The sequence below is a fragment of the Parasteatoda tepidariorum genome, unplaced genomic scaffold (genome assembly GCF_043381705.1).
Source record: "Parasteatoda tepidariorum isolate YZ-2023 unplaced genomic scaffold, CAS_Ptep_4.0 HiC_scaffold_57485, whole genome shotgun sequence".
Lineage (NCBI taxonomy): Eukaryota > Metazoa > Arthropoda > Arachnida > Araneae > Theridiidae > Parasteatoda > Parasteatoda tepidariorum.
The window spans coordinates 292,066-298,065 of record NW_027261827.1 but is presented as its reverse complement, the minus strand read 5'-3'; the positions used below and the strand labels follow the sequence as shown (position 1 = coordinate 298,065).

General features: G+C 28.2%; 1 protein-coding gene across 2 annotated transcripts in view; it reads left to right on the top strand.

Annotated features, from left to right (window-relative positions):
- Nucleotides 1-1,758: 1,758 nt before the first annotated feature.
- The window catches only part of LOC122272664 (epidermal growth factor receptor substrate 15-like), a 75,248-nt gene continuing 71,006 nt past the window's right edge, over nucleotides 1,759-6,000 (top strand). For both annotated transcript variants that reach the window (XR_011636002.1, XM_071176945.1), the window contains exon 1: nucleotides 1,759-1,889. The gene's annotated coding sequence lies outside the window, so the exon portion shown is untranslated. The remainder of the gene's footprint in view (nucleotides 1,890-6,000) is intronic.

The following is a 6,000-nucleotide window of genomic DNA, read 5'->3' as shown; positions in this document are numbered from 1 at the left end:
AATGAATTGCTTAAGAGTCTTTTTAATATTGGATGAGCATTTTGATTCCGAAATTCGCGCCTGATTAATTCGAAGGATTATAAACAAACATAGTGAAAAAAATGTGAACAATCGCAAATATGAGAATTAATTTTCAAGCAATTAATAATTTTAACTTAAGCAATTTAAATAATTAAAATAACAGCATACTAAAAAGTGCTTTGGTAATATATTAAAATTTTGAATTAAATAATAGTATATTTAAATTTTGAAATGTAATATTTTTAAAAAATAAATTACATTGAATTACGAGAACACCTTTACAATGAGTGTACTACAAAAATTCTTTAAATCAAATAATCCCTTCCCCCAGATTCAAGTGTAGAAGAAAAAAAATTCTTTCAAACTTTAGTATTTTTTGAAATCTAATAAATTAAAAATGCTTTTACGCTCATATTTGTAAAAGGCACCAGGCTTAAATTTGCAATCAATCACTGAAATGGTTGTCCTATGTTTTTTTTAATTTGTTTTTCCTTCTCTGCTAGAACTTGATATTATTATAAATCCATTCTCAGGATTGAGATATTTTTAAAGAGAGTTTTAAGTGTTAATAAAGTTTTTATTGTTTGTAGATTATTATATTTAAATTATGAATTTTTAAATTGTAATTTTCCATTAACTGTACAAAATATAATTTACTGGTAATAAACATAATTCAATTTTACCCATTTACTTTAATGTCCTTTTAAATACAAGTGCTTTTAAAACTCATTAAATATATATTTAGTATATTATGATGAAGTGTTTGTTCTGCCCAGGGTCAATTTTCAAATTTTTTTTCCACTAAAATATTCTGATCTGAACTACTTTACACTTCACCAGATAAGTAATTGACAGTCTTTAAAATCCAGTAAAATGTTGAGCTATGGTTGAATTCAATGCCAACTGAAACGAGTAGTGATTCTTTTAAGTTTGAGCAATATCCTTGTAATTGGTATCATTTTAAGGGAAATTTATTGTAATTTATGAATTCAGAAGTTATTTTTTGGATTTATACATGATTATAGTAAAATTTATCATAAATAGACAGCATTCATGATTTTGACTTTTATTCTATAAAACAAACTGTCGATTTTAAAGAAGAAGAATTTATTAAAAATATTGCAATTTTACGTATAGTTTGATTTATATTGTAAAATAAATTCTTCCTGATGTGCTAATTATGAAGTGATTTCTGTAAAAAAAAATTCTAGTTTTGTAAGTCAGAAATTATCTTAAATATTTATTTGTTCCCTTTGTTGCAATTTTTCTTTTAAGTTTATTTTATTCATTACCACCTATACCTTTAACTTAACCTGTTAACTTAATAACTAGTTTTTTTCAATAAAATCTATTAGAGCAATCATGTTATGTTACATTTTTGAAAAAAAAAAGTTTAACAATTTTAAAGTTTTTTATATAACAGAGAGGACAAAACTTAATGTCCCCTTAGTTACACAGAATTGAGAGGTTGACCATTAAAAATTGACTCTACGAATATAAACAATTGCTAATACATCCTGAGTCAACTAGTTTAAACCAGTCCCTCCACTACTTTTTATCAGATAATTTTGCTTGTAAATTTAAAAAAAAAGGGAAAAAAAGCTTATATAAATTGAACAAAAAGCCAATAAAATCAAATAAATACAATTTTTTTAATTACCAACCAATACTTACTGAAAAAATTTCCATAAATTTTATGTATAGAAAAAAATGAATACATTTGTCTCTGCAGCTTGAAGAATTGGGCATAGTGTTGAGCGACCCCATTCAAAAAGTATTAAAAACAAAGTTTAGCGCTGCTTAGGAAGAGTTCACTGCTAAGAATGAACTGGAAGACACTTATGCCTTTAATCTCAAAACACTGGAAGGTAAGCTTAAATATTTTCTCATAGGAAATTAGAAAAGTTATAAAGTAATTTCCTATCAATTCCTTAGTGTGCAGTGTTTAAATGGGCTTATTTTCGCTTTTTTAAAAGCCCTTAAAAGTGATTTTTTTCTTGTTTTAAAAAGTGCTTAAGTTTCCCTTTTCAAAAATGAAATGTTGAATGCAAAAGCGTGGTTTTAACATTGTTCTATTCAACGTTTTGCGTTCATTCAAACACAATGTATTACAGCGGACCATCAGTAAGTAGCGTATGAAAACGCCAATAATTTTACATGTTTGATGCAATACTTGCGGGTTCACGTGTGCGTATATTGAACTGAGTTCGGTGAGATGCTTACACTCTCATGTGCATTTTACAAAATATTTTCAATATCAGGCTTCATATTCCATCTTCTGAAATCCATCTGAAAAATCTCTCTATCTTTTTATGGTGGCTAATATAATTAAGAAAAGAGTTTTTTGTCAGAAACTAGTTATTTTATCATGATCATGTAAAGCCTTTGAAAATTATTTTGCATTTTGTTAATGTAAATAAGGCTTAAAAATATTTTTTGAGTGTTTAAAAAGATGAAGACTTATAGCTGAAATTATAAAAGAAAATAAATTAAACTTTACAATGAAAAAAAAATTTAAAACTATTAAGCATTGGATATTTATTTGAAAACAATATTATTTCATTTGAAAATGTTTTTAAAAAAAATTTAATATCTTTTGCAATGAAATTCAGTAGGTAAATTCCGGTATCAATACCTGCGTCAAAAAAACCTCAGCAGCGCCACACAAGAAGCAAAAAACAATGTATTGGAAAGGATATTAACTAAAAGTTTAGCCCATAAACACAACTATAAAAGCTGTCACATATTTAAAAAAAATTTTCAAGCAGCAAAACCCTTTAACCCCTTTTATTAGACCTGAAAATAACTACCCGCTATGTGGCAAGTGAACAGAAAAAGTTGCGAAAAGTGTTAAATAAACAACTGCTTATTTTTTTCCAGTGCTTATTTCAAAATTCGTTTACCGTAAAAGTACGTCAATTAAAAAAATGCACTCTGAGAATTCAGAATTCATCAATTCATGGTTGAAAAAATCATGTGGAAGGAGAATTCTTTAACAATTCACTTATTTCAAAGTTGTAATATATACATTAAATACATTTTGACCTCCCCAATATTTTTAAACAACGTTCCTTAAAAGTCAGTATGAAGTTTTGTCGCATACTTATTATTTTAATTATTCAATTAAATTTTTATAGCCTTAGATTATTTTTAATAGGAATTTTTTTTTAAAAATATAATTTAATCGAAGTTAAAAAAAAATTTGCAACATGTGGCTTTTAAATGTCTTAAATGACATCATTTTGGATCTATTGACATCTGTCACCAACTCACTTAAGTGCAAACTTGATCAAGGTACAAAGCTGAGAATTGAGGAATGAAATTGAGGAATCATTAAAGGGCGTCCTAGAACGAATTACTAACATCTAAATGGTTACATTGGTGATGTTCAATTTCAAATAATTGTGTGTTGTCAACTAGTAATGATAAACGGAAAGTTATGTTACAAGTTCCATTGAGATATTTTATTCCATTTCAATGATTTATGGTAATAATATTAATTGGACTTAAAAGTACCATAAAGGTACATAAAGTTTTATACAAATTGAAAGGTACACTAAGTTTTATATAGTTTCAAAAACTTATAAATACTACTTTTTAAAGGATTTGATATGATATGAGAATAACTTCATTCAAATTAGGCATGATAGTCTTAATGATGAGGATGGCACATAATTTGCAGGTATTTTGCGATTCACCCTAGCTCTGGTAATAATGTGATTTGCTAATTCTTTTCTGACAAATGGGGGGGGGGATTTTTAGGTCATAAATTGTAATTTTTAAGTCAAAAAATAAATAAAACTAGTTTTGGTGATATTTTTAACAAGTTTGCTAGCGAAAAAAAATTGTAGGCCTAATGATTTCTTGCGATGGGCTATCGCTTGAAGGCGAAATCCAAACCTGTTTATCATAAGAATACTAAAAATTGCTTTTTCCGTAACTAGTTTTTGGTAGGTAAAATAGCATATACTTGGGCTAGCAATTTTCTACGAGGGTCAAACGTTAGGTCTCAAAATTCGAACTTGTTGTGTTTCTAGTTATGACATGAGAAATAACATGAGACGTGCAGAGATAAGAATGTAAATAAGGTTTTGGGAGAAGAAATCATTAATTTTATATTGGTTCAGTAGAACTTTTAACCTAATTGCTAAAGATTGGTGGCAAGGTTCAAACTTCTTCCTACGTCATCAAGTAGCTGTTTTTATTGCACTATATCTTTTTATATGGCTTGCCGTACGAAACTTGGGTGAACTATTTTCTATAATACGCTGACATTTCTAATCAAAATTCAAACTTGAGGTTTCAAAAACGAAATTTAACCAAAAGTAATTTTTGGTTTAAACGTTATATGCTTTTTCTGCTGAGCAATATAGGACAAATTAGTAATACTTTGTTACCAGCCAGTGACATTTTTGTAGGGGCAACTTTCTCAAAAATTTAAAACGATTAAAATAGTTGCTCATATTATTTATGTAAAGCCTTTCTCAAAATATCATTTAAGCTACGCGATTCATTTCTAAAATGCAGAATAATGTTTCCGTACATTTTAAGTTATTTTAAATGAAATATAATATAGTAGAGTATAAATAACTTTTTTATCTTATAAAATTTAGGGCTTAATCTTTTAAACCAGTAATACTAGTTGAAATTTGTTTTAGTTTAGAATAGTAAAATTTATTAGATACTAAAAAAACAGATATTATTGGGATTAATACGGTGAAATATTTCATTCAATTATTTTTAAATATCATCAACCATAAATCAAAATTAAAATTTAATGCGAAATTAAACTTGATTTCGAAAAATGAACCTTTGATAACAAAATTCAGTTTCCCTGAAATACTGATCCAGTGTAAAATAAAGTTTTTTCATTATTCAAAAATGAAAAACAAGTAGATTCCAAATTGACATGAAACTTTTAAATAGATCATTGCAAATAAAACATGTAAGAGAAAGAAAGGCGCTCAGAAATCCATATTACTGTTCAAACACTCTATAATCCAGTTATGCAAAAGTTTCGTGTATTCGAAAACTGTGAATCTCTATTTTTTTAATGTTACTCAATCTTCTGGAGAAAACAAAATGCTGCGTCTTACAAAAAACAAATTATGGCAATCAACGCTTATAAAAAAATTGTAACTGTAAAGCGAAAAAAAAATATATAATAGTTGTACCGAAATATCAAGTAAATTAAACAAATTTAAATTATTAAATAGAGGGGAAATAGTAAGAAAAATATACAAATACCTTACTTAATTTACATCTGTATTTATTAAACATTTTGGAACAAATTATCTGCGTTTCATGTTAGCTCACATAATATACTAAAAAAAAAAACTGCGATAAGAAATACATAAGTTTACTTTCATAAGAAAAAGGAAATGGCGAAATAAAAAAAAAACGCAAGAAATAGAAAAAAGTATACAGGTTGTTTATAAAGTCCCGGACCCATTTTGATGTTTAATAACTCATAAAATAATAAAGATAGATTAAAATCAATAACATAAATGATTAGATAGACTCAAAAAGTTTCTTGACCCTTGTCAATGAACTTCCACGTGTGCCCCCTTCGTCGCACAGAGAATATCAAGTCGATAGTCAATTTCACGCCAGGTAGCGGTAAGCATGTCGGCATCCACAGAGGCTATTGCAGTTTCCTGAAGAGCATAATGTTCTCGGACGAAGCATCCTTTCATGTTTCTGGCATTGTTAATCGCTATAATGTGCACATATGGGGATCTGAAAACCCCCATGAATACCGTGTGACACAAAGGGATTCCCCAAAGGTTAATGCGTGGTGTGGACTAATGCACGACCGAGTCATTGGGCCTTTCTTTTTTAAAGAAAAGACGGTCTCATCAGTCGTATGCTTAGACATGTTGGAAAACTTCGTATTTCCGCAACTAGAAGAGCTTCAGCCACATGTCTTTTTGCAACAAGATGGTGCACCACCTCATTGGGGTATCATTGTTCGTAGTT